The sequence below is a fragment of the Accipiter gentilis genome, chromosome Z, assembly GCF_929443795.1.
Source record: "Accipiter gentilis chromosome Z, bAccGen1.1, whole genome shotgun sequence".
Classification (NCBI taxonomy): Eukaryota; Metazoa; Chordata; class Aves; order Accipitriformes; family Accipitridae; genus Astur; species Astur gentilis.
In genome coordinates this window covers 20993947-21019148 of record NC_064919.1, presented here as the reverse complement: position 1 = coordinate 21019148, position 25202 = coordinate 20993947, and the positions used below count along the sequence as shown (strand labels likewise).

The 25202-nt window shown below is 36.3% G+C and overlaps 1 protein-coding gene across 2 annotated transcripts in view; it reads right to left on the bottom strand.

The window, feature by feature from the left end:
- Positions 1 to 466: 466 nt before the first annotated feature.
- The window catches only part of PRR16 (proline rich 16), a 180400-nt gene continuing 155664 nt past the window's right edge, over positions 467 to 25202 (bottom strand). The window contains exon 3 of one of the 2 annotated variants that reach the window (XM_049795833.1): positions 467 to 2053. The gene's annotated coding sequence lies outside the window, so the exon portion shown is untranslated. Of the gene's footprint in view, positions 2054 to 5351; positions 5432 to 25202 lie in introns of those variants that run through there. The other variant, XM_049795835.1, reaches the window with a different exon arrangement.

The window sequence follows — 25202 nt, the reverse complement described above, 5'->3', positions numbered from 1 at the left end:
TCATTTTTCTGTTAGTGAGCACTTAAGAGGTTCCATAAACCAATGAAAATAAAGAAAAACCTAATCAGCATTATAAATCATATACATATGACTGGATTTAAGATCAATGTTTTAAATGAACTGGGAATCACATGCTTTACTTTTCTCTTAAAATTACACACAGGCTAATGGACTAAGAAAAAAGGAAAAAAAAAATTTATTCAAAACAGCTCTAGCGTTGAAATGTTCAATAACTCAGTAACAAAACACTGCAGTAGATGGATAACAACGACTGGTTTTAACTGTAAATTGTAGATTGTTCTAAGAAACAAGCTCTTATTCTGTAGCTTCTCAAATTGTGATCAAATAGTATCAACTTCATGGCCTTGTCAGTATGCTAAACCAAACAAAAAAACCAAACAAAAAGCCCTAACACACATGCATACAAAAAAAAAAACAAAACACCCCCCCCCCCCAAAAAAAAAATAAACCAGTTTTTGAATAAAATGAGAGAGCTGACAAAAGGTCTCTGTATAATTTGGGAAACCATCATTATTAGGTTACATTCCTTTCATTATTAAACATCCAAATTTTCACTTGCTAAAACTCACTGATAATAAAAAATCTACCCCATTATATATTTAGATTTCTTCATGTGGATATTAAAATAAACTATGTTCTGAAATCAAGAGTTAAAATACCTCCTCTGGTTTTCCATACTTATTTGCCTGTATAAATATACTTCATTTTACAAATTACAGTATTTATATTAAAGCTTTTGGTCAGCAAATCATTACAACTTAAAATGAACAAACAATTCCTGTGTTTTGGTTCTGTCTTTAAATCATTTTTGGAGATAACGAAAACCAGCCAAAATGAGTGACTGCAAATAATATAAACAACACATTTATTTAGAAAAATAAACTGAGAATGCTGCTTGTCTGTTAGATTTCTCCGTGACGTATAGACAAATGGCTAGAAAAATTTTGTCAAATACATATTACAAATTATTTCTTTAACAGTAACTGGGACTATAATGTCAATGTTCAATAGGAGCATTTTGGATGTATAATTCCATAGACTAAAATTCTTGGCTGCTAATATGATAAAAAATGGATGCTATTAAAAAAGATTATATCCCCTTTTTAAATACACCTTATCATGTTGATGCTTTTTCATATATATACATATATATATATGTATGTATATGTATGTATTTATTTAAACCTAAGAAAGGACCCTAGTCCTTTCTGTGAAGAGATCCCCATAGTGAAAGAGAGCACAAATGTTTTTCTTCAGTTCTAACTTTTAAATTCCTTTTGGAGCCCCGTCAAAATATAGCTTGTTGTGTTCAAAAATCTCCTGGGGCCATCTGTGCAAATGGTGGCGCACATCATTACCCTGAATGGAAGTGACAGTGCAAATACTAGAAGTGCATTGAGATGCAATCTCTAACAGCTGAACTTCTTCAAAGTTGGGTGGAGGACAGGAGAGAGCATCCTTTTAAGCGATTTAACATCACTGATGCCCTGTTCCTGTATGGCTTTGAATATGTACAAGGGATGACAGAGGTCTTCTTTCCCCACAAACAGTAACATTCCTCTGTTACAGTAAATGCATTCATTTTCTGCTATCACCTAAATGCTTCATTTCTCCTTTTGGCTACATATGGAAATATTTTTGGATGCTGGCTGGACCCATGCAAAACTCATTGTTTGTTACTCTGGTTGCTCAGCACAGAACTCAAATGTCAGGCTTGGGGAGAGCAGTTTCTGCAACGGGGCAAGACATTTAGTCCTCTTTATTCTTCTTTCCCACTAAATGGGATTTAAGGCTGTGGCTTTTGCCAGGACTCAGCTTGTAGCTGTCAGATCTGAGAAGGATGATTCAATGCAGATTACACTTGTGATCCGTTGTGCTCTGACTTGAAGGGCTATTCCATTCTCCATGGAGGGTCAGGTTCCTGGTTACTTCTCAGATCTGGCCTGCATGAAGTCACAATGACGAATCTGATATGCAAGAAATTATCTGACGTGCCTCCAGATATAGATATTCCTTCAAGTCTGAAGGTGCTCTTAAAAAGAAAAGAAGACAAGGACAAAGTTATAAAAATGTTACTTTAAATAGATAAAATTAATAGTAAACAAAACAGAATTTTGAATGACTGTTCCATTTTTTATATAAGCAAGAGTTCAAAGAATTATGATATTTTGAAACTTGACCTTTCATAGTTGTACTTTATTATTGATACAAGCCTTGGTTCTCTGCTGGGGTAAATGGGCTTAACGTCAATGATGTCTTTGGAACCACATTATATTACATCACCTGAGAAACTGATCATTACTATCCTAGGTCTCAGAATATATGGGGATCTTGAAATTATGTATTTTTAATCATTTTTTAATTATTCTTTTAAAGAAGATTATCCTTCTTAACCCACCTCACATAACAATTCAGCTTAAAAACATGCCTTAGGGCACGAAATGAAACAAGAACTCCTGAGATTTAAAAATAAAGAGCTATATGTTAAGCATTTGAAAAAAACTCTAAGAATTCAAGTCTAATTTAACCTGTGATTCTGGATTTTAAACCCTGTTCTCAAACTAAATAGGAAGTGAATTCAGCAGAAGTTTCTCACCTGATACATAAGTTTCCTAATCACTACAATACTATATAAAATTTTGATTTTGGACTTTCACATTCCCTTTTGTGAAACTGCTTTAATTTGTATAAATCACTAAAATAGTCCTAGAGTCAGTGAAAGAGAATAATACTCCAATCTAGTCCTGAGCTTCACTGAGTCACTGAATTTCCTTACTTTATTTATTAGACAAGATAAAGCAGCATCAAAAAGAGAGACCTTGGGATACTTACCTGTTGGTAGCTAGGGCACTAACTTGGGTTAAATGAGTAAATTCACACCTCCTGCGCAAAAAAAAAATGAGAACTTCCTCTTCCAGTGTTGGTGATTTACACCCAGAGCTACATACTGCAAGGAGGAGGAAAATTACTTCTTTGCCATTAGTTTTATGCATCTAGCCCTTTACTCACATTTCCTCTTATTTCATATTGGCTGGAATGCTTCAATTTGATAAAGATTGACATGGAGTAGGACAGAATTTCACTTCAGCAAGGAAAAAAAAAAGAATCTGAAGCTGATGTGCTGTGAACCCTTTTTAATTTTTCCCCACAACTAAAACAAAATATCAGGTATTCACTGAAACTTAATTAACATTCAGGATTATAACAGTGGCCCAATGTAACCCAACAGTCTAGCAAACATGGTATAATAAATTTATGATAAAATTGGCCTGCAAGGAAATTTTTTCATAGTCAACTGTTTAGGATTTGGCTCATATTATTAATGAAAAAGATGAGTATCCTAAACATATGTTAGCAGCTTATTTTTTAACTGACGACAGTCTTCATATCACTAGAAAAACATAACCGTTTTTCAGCTGTCACAGTTTCTGGCTTCAGTTCCATTTGGGCTAATGATTCGTGCATGTTAATACCTCACAAAAATCACCAAAAAAAAGATGGTATTGCCCTTGAACTCAGCTTAATGCTCACTAAATAGGATGAATATGGTACAACAAACACATATGTAAAAGTAATAATGAATAATAGTAAAAAAAAGAAATAATACTAATAGTATTTGTTCTCTGTCAGAAAACAGTTGTCCCTTAACCTTATTCTGAATACAGTACAAGACAATGCTGAGCAGCTGTATACATGAAAAGCAATATAATTTTTTTCTTTTCATCCTGGTTGCAATTCATAAACATATTTGGTATCATGCTGACAAAACCAGTAAGTGGTATATCAGGTATACCTGGATTCCTCTAGCATCTCTCTAACTCAGTCATCAACTCACACAGTTTGGTTCATTCCCAGTCATACAACCACGTGGCATCAATCTTCATTTCATCAACATTTTACCAAAGAAGAAAAGCCCACCTTTTGTTTCTTTATGATATCTCTGCTAAAAAGCACAAACTGCACCACTGTGAAAAATGTGATGTACCTCTCCACATTAATAAAGGATTTGTTCAAATTAGAGGATTATGGTTAAGCTTGCTTGGTGAAAAATTCAGAAGGTGGCAATGCCTGCATTAAAAACAGAAGCAGCTCCTCTTGCCACCTCCAAAAAAAAATCCGTAATTACGAATCATCATTGTACACATGAAGACATGAGGCATAGAGAGAAAATAGGCCACTCATTGAAAAAAAAAAGTGTCTACTAATTACAGATTCCTATCCTGAACTGCCTAGTTCTTAATTCTATAGTATTTACTATTTTGAGAGCAAGACTTTACATTCAGATCACTACATTTAATTAATCATTACAAAATCCTTCATTACACCATAACTTGTCAAAATCCTCACTGTGAAAAAAACTGACCTTACTAGGAAGCTAGAGTTCAGACGATTTACAGGAGTCTGTTTTGTTCACTTACATCCCTTCTCCTCCCTTTCATTATTCTGAGAGTGTCATCGGGTTATTCTCTTCCTTCTTCAGCATCAGTATTCACAGAAACTCAGAGAAACCAATGTCATTGTTTTCCCCATTCAAAACCAGATAACTACTCTTCCATAAAAAAAATATATTTTACTTCTTTGCCACTATTATCCCAAAACCATCTATTCCCTTCTCTTTCCTTCTGTTTGTTACAGTTTTCTTAAAAACTGAAAGTGAGTCCAGTCCAATCTACCATCACATACTCCTCCTCCTCATGGCCATAACCATAGCGTCACTGCACAGAGTGCTATGCAGAACACTGTGGATGGAAAATATTAAGAGAAAAGGCTGCTAAAGGGAACCACCCTGTCACCTCAGAACTATGGGATGGCTATGCATACACTGGTTAGCATACATTGAACAGTGATTTACAGGTTTGGTACAAAACAGGAGGGGACATTTATCCAAACTTAGCTGAATAAGCAATACATTTTGTTTTAAAGATACTCGGATGTAGAGATACTCGGGTTCAACTTACAGTTTTATCATAATAAATGCAGTTTGATTCTATAGTGGCATAATAGGGAGACATCAAGCAAATTATATAGAATACATTTATCAACTTTGAACCGATGAGTGCGGTGGTGACTGTCAATGATCAAAGAAAAGGATATTTTAAATGCAACTTTCTGTGCTGGGTCTAGTGCCTTTTATCAAGAAAAAGAAGAAAACAACCAGGAAATGCACTTCACATTCCATTGAGAAAGAGAGATTTACTTGATTAATACCAAGCTATATAATTTCCACATCATTTTAAGAGTCTGATAAAAGCACCTGAAAAACAAGCCTAATTAAAATCTTCATTATTTGGACTAGTTTATCACAGCATAATTTAGATATATGTTGTTACCTGTCATAAGCACACTAGCAGTCAGAGGACATGCCAAGCTATTAGTTGTAGTCACATATTTAAGAGTATAACAAATGTTCCTAAGGGGGGGGGGGGGGGGGAAAATCACACAGTAATAAATCCTCTTAAACATAGTACACATATTTCTAGATATTGTTTAAAGAGTAATGACATCTGTTTCAGTTACTCAGTTATACCTGAAAGATACAGAAATATTTAGATTCATATATAGACTTTTATCTATATTACCTTAGGGTTTTTATTCCTTTCAGAAAAGATGCATTACTATGCTAATTCCTTCAACGGAAGAAAGAATTACTGAAATGGAAGGGAATGATTTTGTAGAGGGTTTTTTTTTTCCTTGCTATTGTCCAAGAAATCCCCATCATGACCCCTGGTGTACTTTTTTCTTAGGTATAAATTTAAATAATGGATTTCAGAAGACACACAGCTTCAGTCAGAAGCCAGAACACTTCAAATAAAATTGTGTATGTTTTATGATAAAAGAAATTCTGCTGAATGCAAAACCAATGTTTTTACCAAGCATTTTATTTTTCCATCCACATCTTAACTATATAAGCCAATGATAGCATTTTTGTTTTCTGTGGTATAGCACTGTTGAGATATCTTTCTCTGTAAAAACTAAAACAACCAAATCTAAACAACACAGAATGTTATCAAATTCACCACCACACTTCTTTGTAATTCTTCCTATTTTTTTCCTCTGAAGCTTCAGGATACTTATTTATGTGTGATTGCCTCATCATACTGTTTCAGTCTGTAAGTAATTTATTTGCCAATGAGCAAACAAGAATTCCCGATTGCTTATTGGAAGTTTTTCTTTTTCTTTCAAAGCTTTGAAAGAATTGTAAATAGCATGAAAAATCAAAATACCTAAATTTATACATTTTCATTTTTTTCCTTTACACATTATAATTCATTTATATGTTGACAGCATGTGTTAGCTTCTACAGTAGTATTACTATCATCTTGCTAACCTCTCTTAACAACACTTCCCTAATGTGATTATCAAGTCCTCTGTTTTTCCAGCTTTGATATCTCTAGTTTTCTCTAAAACCAGTTCTATATATAGTTCTATAAAGATAATTCTAAATAGAAATCTGTAAATTTTGTCAGAGAATACATGACAAGAACATTTATTAAATACACTTTTCCAACTGAACTCATGCTGCTTAAATAATGTATTTGTAGAAGTTCACTGTCTTTGTGTGTTTGCACAACAAAATTAGGATGACCAGAATATTGGCTCTGAGAACTACTCTAGAATAATTTTTTATAATGAAAAATCAATGGTAACAGAACCATGCAATGAATGTCAGGAGCATTGTGCTTCTCAATATACGAAACTCATAAAATTTCCTGTTTTTTACTTATGAACTGCTGGCCAAATCACTGTGGTACTTGTCTCAATAATGTCCCAAACAGTTCAGATTTAAAAGAAGCAATCTGTGGGACTGAAAACATGAAATTAAGCCTTTTTTGTTGATACCACTATTTTCCAACAGAGCTGAAATCTAGGCAACCAAAGTTACCAGGTGATATCTTGACACCATGAAATTCAATAGCTTACATTAGATGTTGTCATGATGAATGCCAAAAATGTCAAAACTCTTACTAAAAAATGCTAAAAGGGGAAAGAATGGTGCTGGGAAAAGTTCTAATGATGTATCCCGGGAAACTCAGGCAGCCTTGTTCACTGGTCAGAGGCACTTTGTCTGGTAAGAGAAGTATACATAAATTTAACTAGAGAAGTAAGATCTTACTTCCTTAGCATGTACAGAAAGGATATATAAATAAAATTCCTCAAACATATTTTTGGCTAAGACAATACATTTCTGTTCACCATTTTCAAACTTTAGAAAAATTTTTATCATGTCATTTTTCTTGACATGACCTTCTTTCTTTTCATTTGCCTTTTTGGTCACTTATCCACCTAGATGATGGAAAACTGTTTTGGAAATATCTTAAAGCATGTCTTAAGACAGAATTGGTTATGCCAAATATGAATACATTCCTAGGAAGCCTATTTCTTTTTTCATTAGTTTCTGGATGTGTTACGGTACATCTTTCATGAGACAAATACTCACAAAATATTTCTGGGATGGTGTTTTTTCTTAATTTTGTCTCTGGGATACTTGTTTACTTGCTCCCAGAAAAGTTATTATTTTCTCAAAAAATTAGCTTTGGACTACATTTTATCTTGGATTTGACTAATATGCACAGAAAAGGCAAGAAATGATCGAGAAGAGGAAATCAGCTTTTTTTTTTTTTTTTTTTTTTTTTTTTTTTTTGTGCCAGACTATGACATAAAATTCAAGCTATCTTTCATTTCAAAGAACAAGGCATGGGTCTTCCTAATTTTCATCTACAGTTAGGCCTCTTATGTAGATTTTCTTAAAAAGCAAGGCGAAGTACACTTAAATGCTTGCTTATCAATGGTTGTAATACAATATATTTACAAATATGTAAATATAAACATACACATATATTTATATATTATTTACATATCCTATGCATGTGTATATACATAATGCATGTATATATATTAGTTCTCTCTTTCTTCTACTGAGCTGGGTTAGCTGCAGGACAGATCTTGGAAAATATCCACAAGGCTGCAACCAGTTAGACTGCAGTTTGCAAGGTCACATCCAAAGCCACAGTTCAAGTGGCCACTGCAGTTGTACCAACAGCAGTGCCTGAGCAACTAGTGTGAAAACTAGATTGGGTCTGTCTATACAGAAGCAGTCACACTTCAGCTTAGTTACATCCCTAGAATAAGTATGCTAATGATACTACAGAAATGAATTCGATGTACTGGCAGCCACTTTAATGTCTTGTGATGGTTCTTGAATGGTCGTTATCGATTGTTTAGCTATAAGGTCTTTTAATACAGAAATTATTTCAGTATTACTTTATGAGAAATTACGGAAATAATTTATACCAAGTGCTCAGTGGACAATAACTAAACCATAAAGCTAGCCTTGCATATGAGGCACTTAACTATGTAGCAGGAAATTTGGGTCCACTTTCTGGTTTGGCTGAAGATTTCCTTTGAGATCCAAGCAATACTTTTAATCTTCATGTTACAAATGAACAGCATTTTATTTGACATTTGACCCTGTCCTTTTCACTCTCTACAGATTCCTACTTCATCTTTTAATAATGTAAATACTATGAAACACTCAACCTACATGCACAAACACTGAAACAATAGAGTTTTGATACTTGTTGAGGTCTCTCTATACTCTTGAAACAACAGAACCAAATAAACCCTTCTTTGCTAGTGATAAACAAAAACTTGCTTCTTGCAGCATCCTTCTGCTGAATATCAGAGGAGTAAGTATGCATGGCTAGGTAAACCTGAGGCTTACTGCCACTTTCTCAAATTGAGGCTCTGTATCTGAGATGCAGATATAGAGAATCTTCTATAGTTATATGGAAAACAATATGGTCCAGGGAAACCACCTATTCATTCTTACTGCATTTTTTTTGTTTGTTTTAAAAATACCCTTTTAAACATAAAGGCTAGATAATATGTGATACTATTTTAATCTTTCTGCCCTTATTTTTGCCCTCCTTTTCATTCTGAGTCAAAGCAAATTTCAAGAATTAGCTTGAATGAACATCTATGTCAAATGGAGCTACAACAAAGATTAGGAAAAGAAAGAGATGCAATAGACAGCTAAGTCCCTAACAGAAATAACTTTCTACTTCTAATGATTAGTGAAAAATTAGCTAGTAACACACTTGGGGAGTTGGTTATGAAGTTTATGTATCTAGTTTAACACAGGCAATGCCATAGCAAGCAAATAATGAAACCAAAATATTAAGTATGAAGTAGCTTTGCATTTGCAATGAGTTGCCAAAGAATGTCACATTCAGAATATAGTGCTGGGAAGTTTCCTATCAATGCTGTACCTGTTACCTCTTTGCTTAATCTATGGACCTTGCCATTATTGCCTACTTACATCCTAGTTGTTGGTAGAAACTAAAACAGTTGGAAGGCCTAACAGATTAGAAAATACACCACCACCCCATATGTGTCAGTGTTTTTTTCTTTAGTTCCTGTGGTTTACTTTTAAATCAGTCGATTCCTGAAGCAGACTATGTAACAGAAAACAGACTGATAATACAAATCCCTCTGAACCTAGACCTACTGAATAAAAATAATTTATTTGAGTATGTGGCATAATCTACATGCCAATGCAAGAAAAAACTTTTATCAGTCAGTGAAAAGGACATTAGTCTCAGGACAAGTGAAACACAGAATAGTTAAATGCTTTAAAGGACTTGCATCTGCTATTATTTAAAATATTCGAGTTTTATGTTTCACTTTTTAGAGTTTAGAGGGTTTTGTATAATTACATCTGTTAACGTGACATGCAAATGGTTTGAAAATCATCCTCCCCAGAGTATATCTTCCAGTTGACAGGTGCAACCTCTTCTCATTCAGCCTGGAGCTAGAAAGGATGGGTGACAAGTGAGCTGGCAGCTCTCCACTTGCTTATTTAAAAAAAAAAAACACAACAAAAACCAAACAACAAAAAACCCACAATGTATATGGGTGAAAAGAGCCATGTAGGAGACAATGTAACTATCAATATTTCTGCTTTCTTTTGACACTTACTGATCTTTCATCTATTTCAAATTACTCAAGCAATCCACCAGCCTTGTAGGATTAGGCCTACTTTGCAAGCCAAAAGGACTTAAAAGACATCAGAAAATATCTGTAAATATTTTGGTGCAACCTTTATGCAGGTTTGCCTATTGTGGGATGAAATAATTTATGATTCTAGCTGACAACATGCTGTTCATTAACAAGTGCTTTACAGGATTTACTTTTTTTCTTTATGATTTGGCACAAATATTTTTCCACACAGGAAAAGAAAAAAAAAAAAAAAAAATTCACTGCCAGTAGAGATATGGAGATTACTGAAACTACATTATCCCGTTGTCCCTAAACATACCAATGTGACTAGAGGCTCACAGTGATTAATTACTATTCTGGTTAGTCAACATACTCAAATTCAAATTTTTTTCTTTACAAAAGAAAAGGATTTTCTGTGATGCTTCTGGACACTGGAGGCTCTGTCTTTGTAGATAGGAATTGGGTTGCATCTACTGCTGGAGACTTCATGCATTGTGAAAGAAAAATACTGAAAGTTCTATACATCTGTTTACCAAGACTTGAGGAAATCATGGTATCAGGAAGAAATTGAATGCAAACAGCAAAAGATATTCTAAAAATGTAACAGAATATATTCTTAGATTGGAAGGTGAAAAAAAAAAACACAAAACAACAAAAAACATGGGTAAGCATCAGTAAATTACCTAGTATCTTCATATGCCTTGTACTTTCAGCAACAATATGCATGAAAGAGATCAACCTAGAATGAAATTTACATTAAAGATGAATGAAAGAATCTCCTTATGGAAAGCACTGTGTATTTTCTTGGAATGTTCAAATACAAGTAGTGCAAAGCCTGGTAAAGAGCTCTGGTTTGTGAAGTCGTACATACTCTACTAGAATGTAGTTGCTTTCTAGATTATAAAAACACACATAGAGGAAACTGAAACTTTTGCAAATACACAATATTTTGATGCAAATTTCATTCTTAGTGATGTCGGCTTCTGTTTCAACAGCTTCTTTAAATACCTGTATATAAAAGAAGAGATGCTCCTGTGCATCCTTTCTTAAAACCTACTTATCAGCTTTCTCATTCCCATTTATCCACCACTCGAAATATAACAAACCATATACAACTGATGTTGAGATATCAGTTCATCAGAAATATCAGTATTATATCAGCCTATTCTTAGGCATTCAGAATGATGTCTTTTAATTTATTTTGAGTAATCCTAAAAATAAGCTTCCAGAGTCCTGTCATGTTGGTGTGATATAACACTATATTTGAAACAAACACATAATTTTGGATATCCCTGGAAAAAGGCAAGGAAAATAAAGATCAAGATTTCAGCTTCTCATTTTGCAGATCTGTTATGGGTCACTTTACTTCTGTAGTTGTTTAGCCATTTTAAGCTGAATATGCAGAAGTCTAGACTTGTATGAAACAATATTTTTTGACAAATTTAGTGATCACTGGTTTTCTCCGTACAGCTCTAATGATGTATAATGTTATATACAACTGTATTGGACAGTCAAACACAAGCTCAGCAATAAATCTGTCCTCCACCTAGCCTTTAAGGAACTTAATTTCTCTCAATTATTACCACAGACATTCCTATCAAAATCTACACATGTGAAAAATGTAGTAAAGAACTACTTTAAGTGCACAGCAGTATGTGGTGAGCTCCAGCAGGAAAAGGGGATGATTACACAGGCAGTGATCTATCCCAGCTTCAGATCTCTTTCCTTACTACAGGAAAAATTCAAAGCCATAAACCATGTCTGCCTTAGACCTTTAGTAATGTCTATCAAATATACTCAAACGTTTTGCTCACAATGAACATAAAATGTTTTTTGTTGTTGTTGTTGTTGGTTGGCTGCGTTTTTTGTTTCTTTCTCAATATCAACATTTGCAAACCTCAAGACTTTTGCCAGTGTAGACTGGCTTGCTGACTGAAAATTGGTGGCCATCCCTGCTTCAACACAAGTATCCATGCTCATCTGGCTTTCGAGTGATTTGCTTAACAAAAAAGATACTCTTGCCAAAAAAAGCAGCTCAGAATTCAAACACAGCCCATTAAACTCTCCTGCTAATGCTATTCAGTGAAAGGTTACTAGCAAAACATGCAATCCAGTGCTTTGCACGTTAAGCACAGGCATCAAATACAGCATTTGTCTAGCCAATAAAATAGTGCATACTATTGGGCTAGCAATTCTGTGAGCTGTTCACCAAGGAAGTTAGTCATTTTGATGGACTGCCTTGAAGTTTAAAACAAGAATAAAACCTCTGGATCTATTTATCTAAATCAGTGAGTAAGGTGTATAAGAAAGCCTGCTGCAAAATCCTGATTCCGATCAGAGCGGTGGTATATGCTGTGGGCTGTGTGGATTGGAATTATGTTTGAAGTGCTGAACCTACTGTGTGCCCACTGAGTTGGCTAAGGTCCTCTCCAACATTGTTTTCCAAGCCACAGTTCAAACTAAGAGAGTTTGCAGCTCTTCAGATAAGTCACAGATGGTCCTCTGCATATTTGAAACATCTCTTCAAGCATTTCCTCCTCTGCACAAGACAGAAGGCCAAAATCACTGTTAGTTCTTTTTCAAGTAGGATGGCCTTTCCATCTGTCATGATATACAGCAAAGACACTTGGCTTTGTTTTCTGTAACTGATGCATCCTGAAATGGTTCACTCTTGCTGAACTAGTAAAAATTATTAGAAGAGAGTACTTAATCTTGAAGAAAGATTCCCAAATCTTCTAAAGTTGTGCTGGTTTTGGCTGGGATAGAGCTAATTTTCTTCATAGTAACTAGTGCGGGGCTATGTTTTGATTTGTACTGAAAACAGTGTTGATAACAAAGGGATGTTTTTGTTACTGCTGAGCAGTGCTTACACAGAGTCCAGACCTTTTCTGCTTCTCAGCCCATCCCACCAGTGAGCAGGCTGGGGGGGCACAAGGAGTTGGGAGAGGACACAGCCGGGACGGCTGACCCCAACTGACCACAGGGATATTCCAGGCCATGTGACATCATGCTAGACATATAAATCTGGGGGAAGAAAGAGGAAGGGGGGACTTTCATAGTGATGATATTTGTCTTCCCAAGTCACCGTTACACATGATGGATCCCTGCTTTTCTGGAGATGGCTGAACACCAGCCCACTGATGGGAAATGGTGAATGTATTCCTTGTTTTGCGTTGCTTCTCTGTACGGCTTTTGCTTTACCTATTAAACTGTCTTTATCTCAACCCACAATTTTTCTCACATTTATTCTTCTGATTTTCTCCATGATCCCACTGGTGGGGGAGTGAGTGAGCAGCTGTGTTGTGCTCAGTTGCCAGCTGGGGTTAAACCATGAAAAAAGTCTATAGTTACAGTTAGTTAAATGCACAAATTTCAGTTTTTCTGTATTTACTCTATTTTGTAGACCATTGTTCTTTAAATCCTACCCTACAGTCTCTTAACTTTCAGTTTCTGGTGTTTTAAACCAAGTAAATTCTCACACAGAATCTCAATGTCTAACACAAAGCTATGTTTGCTGCTGTGACTTTGCATCAGAAGGAGATCTCCTCTTTTGAAGTCATGGGAAATCATCACTGTTTTGATGCTTCTGCAGATGGTCTGAGGAGTGTCTGTGTGTCCATAGTAACTTCACCAGTGTCCCTCTTTCCTTTCCATGGAACAAAGTGTAAGAATGAGTAACAATACAAGAAACAAAACTGAAACCCACATGAGGTCCCAGAAGCAATGTGGGTGATCTCTATCAGAGCCTGGAAGGGTCTGGAGGCTAATAAACAGCCACATATCTATCAGAAAGGTTAAAAAAAAAAAAAAAAAAAAAGAAAAAAAAGCCCTGAAAGCAGATAAAGTCTTTGCTTTCTCATAATTATACTCTATTCTTGTGTTCCTTTTTTTCTTTTAATACTAAAACATCCAAAAAAGGAGGACTATTGTTAGTTTAGACAGACAAGAGTGCCCATCTAAGGCACTGACCTCATATCAGCAGTTCAAAAGACCAACTTACTTAAGGTGGGGCAGCTTTCAGGGGAAGGAGAATTGCCCAATGCATATGACGCTGCTGTATCAACTATGACAATGGGACAGGTTAAATGTATTTGGTGAAAAGCAGCAATCTGGTCACTACAACAAAACTAGATAAATTTACACAGTAGGTTCTCAGTTGCCCTGGTGGTGCAGTAAGCCATATATAAGAAAACAAAAAAATGCAATACTATAAAATTTAAGGAAATTAAGTCATCAAAACGTAAATTCATTTTTTGGATGAACTTTCTTTAATATTTTTGTAGAGACCTAGAATGATTTTAGACATCAGTGAGCAGAACCTGGTAAAGACAACATGCACCTTGTGTTAGCACTGTGTGACAAAGCAATGCATCCAGAAGAAAAAAGGGGAAAGAAAGCCCGCTGAATCCATAATTTGGATAATTCTATTGCAAATAGTTGAATATCAACTCTGCTCCAGTCACAATGCACCTTGTTTTGTTTTGGTGGGGTTTCGGCTGGTTGGGTTTTTTTGTGCACCAAATTGTGCTTTGCACAGCATAGTGGAGAGGAGAAGTACTTATTGGAAATTATTAGCTGATTAAAATAATGATGAACAATAAAATGGTTTTGTATTTCCCTTGCAAACCCAACAAGAGAAGCTGGAACTTTGGCCTGATGAAACTTTCTTCTACAGTTAATATTGAAAAATGTATTAATCCTTAATACAATTTCTCCTTTTTAAAGTTATCTAAGAGCCTCTTAACTCTTAATGCCTAAAAAAGCCTCTAATCGAGAGCAGTACAAAAACTTTTAAGTGAAGAAAACTGGAAGAGCTTGCTTTTTATCACAATACTTATATTTCATAGCCACAAACATGTCCTGGGACAATAAACTGGGATAATAAACTGAATCATCCATATCAATAATTAGAAGTACATGCTTATCGCTTACAAAGAAATACTAAACTTTCAAAATACGTTCACTAGATTAAAAAAAAAGGTATCAACTTGTACGCATCACTAAAAGTAAAGATGCTAAATTTACCTTTGTAAACTGATTTACCTGTGTCATAGTGTTTTTCCAATAAGAAAACAAGGAAACAAAAACCAGGAAGAAATATAACAAGCTCTTAGCATGTGGGTATATAAATCACTGCACTAATCACAAGTATAAATCAGCGACCAACTGAAAGCTCATTGCTGATGTAACAAAATCTTCACATACCATGGCAAACCTGCAAAGTATATAATGGACAAATGACAAGCTGACAGCTAACTTCTGAAAAGCCCTTTTCCACAACACGAGCCTCCATTTTGAGTGAAGTCTTACCACTCCTCCCACCAACACAGAGTATGTGCTGAACAGTAAATTGCTAGCTGCATCCTCCTGCAATCTTCTATTAAAAGTCTCAGTATAACTTTGAAATTACTTTTTTTCAAGAACCAAATTCTAGGCTATTTTAGGGAATGTCTAAATATTCCAGCAGAGAGCGGGCGAAAAGACACTCAGCTGCTTTGTTGCTGCAATGAGCATCAGGTCATCAAAAGAATATGTGTTTCCTTAAAAGGATGGAGAGATAAGAGGAGGGAAGTTAAAAAGTGTCAGAAGACTTCACCCCTCTTTGTGGCTTCGGAAAAGTCAGCTTCTGGTGTGGGACCTGAGAAGGAAAGTCAGGTCAGAGTTTGGTGAAGTTATTGCTTGCCATTTTTGGTATTTGTAGCTGTTGAGAAAGTGGGAAAGCTGGAACAAAGTGCGACCAGGCTAGTGGTCATGCTTGCAGAAGCAGCAGCTCAGAGCCTGGAGGAGCCCAAATGGGGAAGTGTGGGCAATGGGGAGGATTTAGATGTCATGGCCCAAAATAGGAAGTGCCCTTGGCAGTACATCCATAACTGTCAGAAAAACTGAAGAGGGCATGTGTTTGTGGGGGTTGCAGAGAGGAGTTCAATCCATCCTTCAGGCACAGGATACAGTAGGTGAAAAAGGGATACTCTGTCCTCTCAGTGTGATGCTTATTGCTTTTCCAAAACACAACAACCATCCCAGCACTTGCTCTTTCCTCTCTCATGGCACCCTCCTCTACCAAAATCTCAACAAAGCTAGAAGTGCAGGCATAAGCAGCTAAAGCAATAATGCTCCGTACAGAAACACAGAGCATGCTTCAGACACAGGGAAGCTGCAAGTTCAAAATGCCTCAGGCAGAGGAAGCAACTCCATTTGGATTTCTCTTATCTCTAGCAATGGAGGGCAAAAGAAAGTCAGTCTACAAACACCATCTCCTCCAGCAATTTGTAAATGTAGCACATCTGTCCTATGCTTGATGTATGAGTGATGAAAAACAATTGGATTTGTGTCAGCTACGATATCTAAATGCTGAAAGGAATGTCAGATTTCCGTTTTTCATTTTGGCCATACAACGCCACAGTCCATGTTTTACTTTCAGTCAGTCAGAATACACTGGCTTTCCTTCCAGAGTTACAATTAAACAGAATGGATACAAATTAACACTTTGGGCCCTGCTGGCTTGCATTGCTTGAAATAATGTAGCCTAGTGGCCACCTTAGATGGTGATGATAGTGGAAAAGTAAAACTGTCACCTTTCCTTTTCTTTTTGATGACTTGGACTCTAAGACCAGTACTGTGTTAGCTATATTTCTCATGTTTCTAATGTTAATAGAAGTATAGCAGTAGAGCTACAGATAGCAACTATAAAAGCAAACCTTCTAGCTTGCTTGTGGGCTGAAGTCAAACTATACAGTAGTTAAAAAAGGGAATTATCTTGTTCACAAGGATTTTCTACAGTAGAGTTTAGAGGGGAACGATTCTTTCCATGTACCATCCTCCCTCCTTTACCCCATGAATAGCTCCTACAAATAGTAAAGTTCAAATAGTGCAAACTGATTAAGAGTTGGCTGACCACTTAAGTAACTGATAAGAATGCATTAGCAATAACAAAAATGTGGTTTGTGCTTAGAGCTTTTAACTGAAATACAAGTCTTCTGCTGTTCAGATAGTAATTCTTTAATAAATCTATGCATAGAAGCAATTAGTAATAATTTTATTTTATTGCAGCTGTCAAATACTAGCAGTACAAAAACTAAGTGGGATGATGGTGTCTCAGGCTCCCCCCCCCCCCCCCCCCTCCCCCCCTTTAAAAAATAGGCAACCTGAAAAAAGTAACATAAATCTTTTGGAAGAGGATCTTGATCTAGATCAGGACAATACCACAACATTGTTCCTCAGAAAATTACAAGATTAAACTGAAAAAAAAATCCTTGTTTAATAGTATTTTTGAAATAACGGCCTGTTAACTGAGATGGAATTAGAAGGAAAATCCAAGGAGGTTATTTATGTTATCTGTATTTAGTAAAATGTAATTCCTCATGTTGGATTCTATAAGAAATAGCCAGTACATTAATCATGATTAATAATACTCAAATTTCTCATTTAATTTTTCAGCAATTAAGAAAACTTTGTTTAAAAGTCCCCTAGGGTCACAAATTTTGAGTAAACTTAAAATCTAGTTTATATTCTGAAATCACACTTTTTCATATGAATATTGGCTACCTTTCAGTACTCACAAAAATACCTGGGTACTTACAAAAACTACTTCCAAACAAAAAATCAACTTAAATAATCACCGCTTGATTTAATGATCTTACAATAAACTCTAATTTTCATTTCTTCTGTGATACCTTACTAGAGCTAAGTTAATGGGTTTTAATGGAAGATACAGATGTAAAATATGTATTAATTATACAATTTAATCTTTCTTACTGCTGAATCACTTATGTTCCATGTGGCATATTTCAGGTTCGCTTGCACCTTTCAAATGAGTCTGTAAAACAGCAACTACATAAAAGGCCACTGCACCTTTCTTTTTTTGTTCCACTCTATTACTTACAGTGATGTCTCACATGAAGTTGACACCTACCCACCTACATAAACCCTGCAACTTGGCTGGCATTATAGCCTGGACCACAAGCAGAAAACCTACATCAGCAAGAAACCAAACCACATGTAAGTTTCAGACATAACCCTATGGTAGGTACAGTGATGACTTGTACTGTCTCTTAGTAGACACCCAAGAGTGCGTCTACACCCACCACTGCTGGGTACGTACACAACATGTGTCTGGGGTGTGGCATCGCTGCCCTGACAGCATCCTGTATCCCACATACCTGGTGAGTCTCAGCTCCTGTGAGGGCAGGCAGACTCACAGCCAGGGTGGAGCATTTTTACTATAGTACATGCTTTCACTCAGGGAAAATGATCATTTGAAAAATCCCCAGCATATAACAATGAGTAGTGGTTTGTCATTTTATTTCTTCTGGTATTTACTGAAATACTTACATCAAGGTATTGTTTAGCAGAGGTGAAATATGTTGTTGACACATGATGCTTCCTATTTTTCTTTATCAAAAATGCAAATTTTCTCTCCATGGAAATTTACATTGATACTCTTAAGACCCCGCCAACCTGTTGATCTTTTCTGCTACTGTTCTATGACTACTTCAACTGACCAGGAGGCAGTCCAATTTTTCCAATCTTTTCCTAAAGAAAGAGTGATTCAGACACTGTTATAAAACATTAATGTACAGATGGGGCTGTAAGATTTTTTTTTCACCTCTATTCTTTTCATGTCTCTGGACTTTAATACTTCCATAGGCATTAATGATCCCAACATTAGAATGACTTACTCTAAACCTAGGTATTTATTTATGTCTTTATTGATACATAATACATGTGAACTTGTCACACATTAGGGAGGTGATAATATCAGAATGTACCATTCCAGTTATGCAAGCCATAAATTTAGGTAATGCTAAAAATATATTACATTTCTTTCAACAAATGGAAATTTTCCTTTTTATTTTGCTAGTTATCCAGGTTCCTAGCACTTATAATAGTCACTCAGCTGTGCTCTCTCCAATTTCTTAATCATACTAATTGTGTTTTCTACATGCTTGCTCAGTCCTCTGCTCTTACATTGTTCAATACCTGTAGACTGTTCCAACAAAGTTTCAGAGAGAAGAGTATGCTCCCTATCTGTTGCATTAGATGTACCTTCTTCCCACAGTTCTACTCATTAAATGACTTACAAAATTAAAACATTCACCAGTTAACACAGCCAATAATTCATTTTCTCTATTTTCTGTCATATCCTTGCTCTTGCTTATGGACTCTCAAGGATCTCTGGGAATGCCATTTAGAGTGTTTTCTAGCTTCCTCCCACAGCTTCTGAGGAATTCTGGAGTCAATGCTGACCCTGTGTGGATTTGCACTCAGAAACTTGTTTTATTTAAGCATGCAAGATCTATTACAGTTGCTGAAAACACTAGTTTCCTATATCACAATCATCACAATTTAATGAACTTACAGTGTTTCTCATGGCTTGGTTCAATCTCAAAGCAATAATAGATTTGTGGAAGAAAATTAATGGAATATTCTGTTTTCCTGTTTTATAAAATACATGCCATGTAACAATTTAAGTAATGAAAAGAAAGAGATACTTTTATGTCCAAGTAACATTCCTGTAGATTATGGAATTAATATATATAATATTTGAAAATATTATTTCCAAGCTTCTTCCCCCCCCCCCCCCCCCCTCCTTTTTTAAAAAATTCTGGGATATGCATAGAAATCTGTTTCTTTTCTAAAGTGCAAAGTTCATTAGCTGTAACAATGCAATTCTGCCTTGGTGTCAGATGGCACAGCATTAATTATTACAGAAAACACATAAAACAGTTATACTCAAATCCTAATGCACAGGAGAGTTATCCATCAATTTCAAGAAGGTTATAGCAAGGAATCCTACATTGAATATAGAAGATAAGATGAGATTTTAATAACTACACATCATTAACCACTTTAAGGTGTATTTCAAACTCATAAAGCCATCACATTTTGCACCCACTGCACAAATCAAATAGAGGGCCAGAACTTGCTAAATAGTGTATTTAATAATTTATTTCTAGAATATCTAAATGCAAATAACTGCAAAGGATTGAAATAGATGCTCTGATATTTAACTCAGGGTTTAGTTAAGAAATGCTTAGGTTACTTAAAATTTCAGTGTTTTAAACTTACTTTCTATAGTTTCAACTAACCTACTGGGATTAAATATAACAACTTTCACCGTACTTTCAAGAGGTATATTTTCTTTATCCACTACTTCTTTTATAACAGCTAATAATTGCATTGATACATTTTAAAGATGATATGAAGATAATGAAAGACTTTTCAAAACAAACAGTAAAATGATCATATTTGCTTAAGCTCTCTACCTGGATTGAGTATCAAAAGAGCCACTAGTCACCTTGAAACATTCCATTAATTGTATTTCTGTTTAGACAGTATGCTTTTTACTTTACTGATGAGATTTCTGTAAAAGATAAATTTCAATTAGTTGAAGTGCCAGCAATATGTCTGAAAGTACGAATTTGTAGATCACACAAGATTTGTACTATCAGAAAGAATACATGGGCATACTAACATGTCTGTAGTCCTCTTTAAATATTATAATTTGTGACCATCAGTATAGCAACAGCAAAATTTTTATGTTTTCTTATATTTGACCTTCAATCTTTCATTTTCATAATAGGAATTTGCTTAACAGCAAATATATATATAAAATATATATATTAATATATATATTTTAAATTATACAATTCTGATCATGGCCACAGGGCTGAAATTGGTTTGTACTTACTCCAAATGCCTACATTTTATACAGCTTGGTGTCACGTTACATGTTACACCACACCTGTTTTAAAGATGTTCTATTAGAGACACATGGAGGACAGGTAAAGTACCACATGTAACTAGCTCTCAGCTGAGAAAATACTTTATTTAAAACTTTTTTCATAGTAATAAATTTCTGGAAGTTTCTCCTCTCACAGCCTTATCCATAAGAACTTAGAAACATGGACTATCTGAAGTTCACCTCTGCTACAGAACTAGCTCATTCCTGTGACCAGATTTACTCTTAAATTCACCCTCATTAACACCTCAAATCACTGCTTATGCTGTTTTCTACCTGACCTGGCTGGTTCCCAAGGGAAAGAAAGCCTATGTGCTATTCCCATCCCTACCGGTGTTCCTGCAGTGAGAAAACTCCTAAATCATTTATGTGCTAACAGTTGTCCACTTTCTCCCCAAATCCCCCAAATCTCAGAAAGGCAAAAAAGTCATCCTACAACTTACTCTGAAGGAAACTGCAAGATCAGCTTCTTGTTCAGGGCCTGGGAGGTTTCTGGTCTCCACAGAGGTGAATACAGCAGTGACATAAATGTTGCACTCTATTTTAACAGTGATTTCTAATACAAAGTATTTCAAGGCAAAATTCTCTGTTGAACTTGCCGAAACAGCTTGTGGAGAGATATCTTGGGTACTTTTTAGACTTTAAGTGCATTCACCTTCAAAGATGAGCTGCAGAACTGGACCCAGTGGCACCCATTTATCCCATAAGCAGCACTGGGCAGACACCTTCACTGGAGGACCTTTGGGAACAGACAGGATTGGTAAAGAGAATGAAGCCATCATTTGGCTATGACATCAACTGAAGGTAGTGATGTTCATCTGAGCACTGTCTTTGCCAAAACCCAGCCCTCAATTCCAGTGAGCAAGGACAGGAAAGAGATGCAATGAGTTGACCAGAATAGAGCTCTGACAGTTAAATCATAAGCGTGGTATCAAAATTGCATGTAATATTAGTACCAAGGTACAAAAAAGAAAGCTGTCCACAGCAAAGTGAAATCTTTGAATATTCAAAAGCATACAGCAAAGTTGTGTTATGCTGAGGTGAGGGAATTTGTAACTGTTGGGAAACTAAAATATGTCAGAAGACAGGAGAAAAAGCCTGCTTGGGCCGAACTGTATTTTGATTTGCATCATAAGTCTTTAGGACAGAATTTATACTGATTGTACATATAAAAATACAGGCATAAGCCAATCAAAATGATTTTCAGAGCAAGGAAAGTTAATATCCAGAACAAGAATTCTTATTGCTGAATATTTCTAAAGAAAGCAAACTGTTTACACATTCTGAACTAAAATTCCCATGACACAGGATAGTATATGAAAATAAAATGTCATATCATGACTACAATTTTGCTTCTACTGGCAGTTATGAGGTATCAGCCAACTGAAATTATAATCTCTGCAACGTATGTTCCATGAAAAGTGACTTCAAATAGACTATGCCAAATATTCAAGAAAAAGCAACCACTTCCAGTAAAACTGAGCAGCAAGGAACATTGCTCTGTCAAAGTGAAGAATGGCAAGAAGAAAAAGGAAATATTTAATTTGAGTTTTGTTCCTAGACATATCTGAAGTCTTCCAAAGGTTATTAGCATGTCAGGTAGTGATGTGGTACAAAACCACTTGCTTATCTTAGAAGGGTTGTTTAAGTTCATCTAGTCCTATCTAACATGCCAGAAGTTAAGCCTCATGGCACAGATATCCAGAAAACAACACAAGCACAACATTCAAAATTACTATCTTGAAATCTTTGTATTTAGTGACTACTGTATCCTGGAGATGCTTTTACTTAATAAAAGCTTCAGCTTGCAATCTTACATATTTTGGGGTTTGTCAATATGCAAAACCATTTTTCAGGGCTGAACCACTTTGCCCAACTCACATTCATGGTTGACTGGGATTCAGAAACAAGCATTCTTGTACTTAATTTCCCTGTGAACACATTTTCCTAGAAAAAACTGACGAAAGCAGGTCCACTCAAAATGAAGAGATTGCCCTTTTTTCCTTTTGAAATGTATCCAGAGAATGCACATAGAAGAGAGAGGGAAGGGAGAGAAGAGAGGAAGGAAGAGATAAAAACAGATTTTAAATGTTAAAATACACATCTAGTAGTGAGAAAAGCAATATTCATTTCCCTCCTGTGACTGGATTTTAATCCTAGTCTTCTATTTAGAAGACAACCATGATTCCCAATTACAAATTATCCTGAGTATGCAGTTTCCCCCCATTGCTTTTGCTGAAACTATGCAACTTTTGCGGAAAATAATGCATGAGTCACTGAGTAAGAGAGAGCATGACTACAGTTAATGACTCACTACAGGTGATGGAAGGATTCTGATGAAAGAGGATTAGAAACAAAGAAACACCTTTTATACTAAAACCAGACCTGCTCTCTCCTCATTTCTATCCTAACACTGTGCTACTCAAAAGGATCTTGACAGCTACCTGAGAGCACTAAGCAGAGAAATTATAAGCAAAAATGGTCTCTCAGGACCTGAAATGGAATGCAGTTTTCAAGTGGATCTGCCAGTATTTTCCTTAAACTAAATATGCTTCAAACACTGAAAGGTTTTTCAATTTTTAATGTTTCAGTAGGGCCCCTGGAATAAGGTAACATTTGGAAAAGGAAATTTGGATCTGTTGTGTGAGACTGGATCAAAATGAAAATGGTTTTGAACAAATCTCGCCGTGGCCAGGCTGTCCCTCCAGGCTTGCTCTACATTCAGCATTTTTTGGTGACTTCCTACAAGTCAATAATCTTCAAAAAACCACACTTTTTTTGTTTTTTTTTTTATAAATGTGTCTTCCTTGGAGTCTTCCAGTGCAACAGTGCGAGATGTTCGTTCTCTGCCCATTCCAAAACTTCAATCCCACATGCCCAAACATCTTGCCCTCTGGCACCCTTTGCTTTTCTCCCAGGAGGCAAAGGCTACCCTCATTAGCTGCTGTACCTACAGTACCTACACAGTGCCCAAAAACTACGATAAAAAAAGGACAGACACAACAGTTACGCCAGCTATCACACAGACACATAAGATGCCCTAACACAGTCACTGCAATTTACCCCATAAAACTAAGCAGGACAACAGCTGTCTCATGGAGTCAAGCCCAAATCATCCATATCAGTGCCTCCTCATTTTGTATTCTTCTTGACTGCTTTGACTGGTAATTTCTCGAGCATTTGCAAGACACAAGGAATGTAATGAACCAGTTAACTTTGTTCATGAAATTGGGAAGGGAAAAGAGACATATTGAGAGTTAGCAGATGCCTTCTGTAAATAACAAAACTTGCCTAATTGGTGCGTAAAGGTCACGGGAAGAGGGCAACGGCTATAACTTACTAGCTAAGGAGGGAAAAGAACAACAACTATAATTTACCAGATAACAGGATGGACTCCGCCAAGACTGTACTTTTCTACATCAAAGGACATTCTATATCAAAAGACACTCGTCCTTGAGGAGATAGACCAAATCTGCCTAGTGACAGACCTGCACGAATGAAGAAAGAAGAAGCAGGACAAGGCGGAGACTTGCAAGAGAGAGATACATGGAATATATATAAGGAATGTAACTATAACCTAAAGTTGCGAGCTTGTAGCGGAGCACTGCCTCCCCGGCCGCCCAGCGCTGTTTTGCTCTTTTATCGCTTGCTAATAAATTCGACCTTTTTTTTCCACTACAAATTGGCTCCTCCAATTTGTCACGAGCGTCTATAACAAATTTGGTGCCGTGACTCGGATCCAGGTTCTTTGGTGCGGACCTTCGCAAGCAGGGAGGCGCCCTATCCCTGGATAGCCCCATCTTGAGGAGGTGCCCCCGCCATACCCTGGACCCACGAACCCCTTTAAATTACGCTAACTGAGCAAAAGAACCTGCAAGACCCCTTAAATTTTGTGCACGAAGACCAAGCGAAGACCCAGGAGCAGGCGAGTATATAAGTCGTGAACCATTTGATTGGGGTGGTTATCCCGAGGTGCGACTGTGTGAGAGGTCTCTCTGAGATCATGCAAATGCGGACCCTCCAGTAGTGCAGTACTCGTAGCCCACGAGGGAGCGAGTCACGACCGAGGGGAAGTGAGTGTGTGTGTGGATAAGGGCACCTCGGAAGATGGGACAGAGGAAAAGCAAGCCCTCTGAACCCATGGGGATGGGGATGGGGAAGAAAGATAAGTTACCGGACATACCCCCTGATAGTCCCTTAGGCCTGATGATAAGATATTGGGACAGTTCACCAAAGAGAAAGGATAAGTCTAAGGAAAAGATGATTAATTATTGTATTGAGATTTGGGGTGGGAAACCTCTCAACAATCCTCATGTACTCTGGCCCGTGTTTGGGTCTTCCGAGGACTGGGTGTGTCAACAATTAAATATATGGGTAAATAATAAAAGACCACCAGTCAGCCCGGAGGGGAGTGCATATGCTGCCCTATGGATTCCCCAAT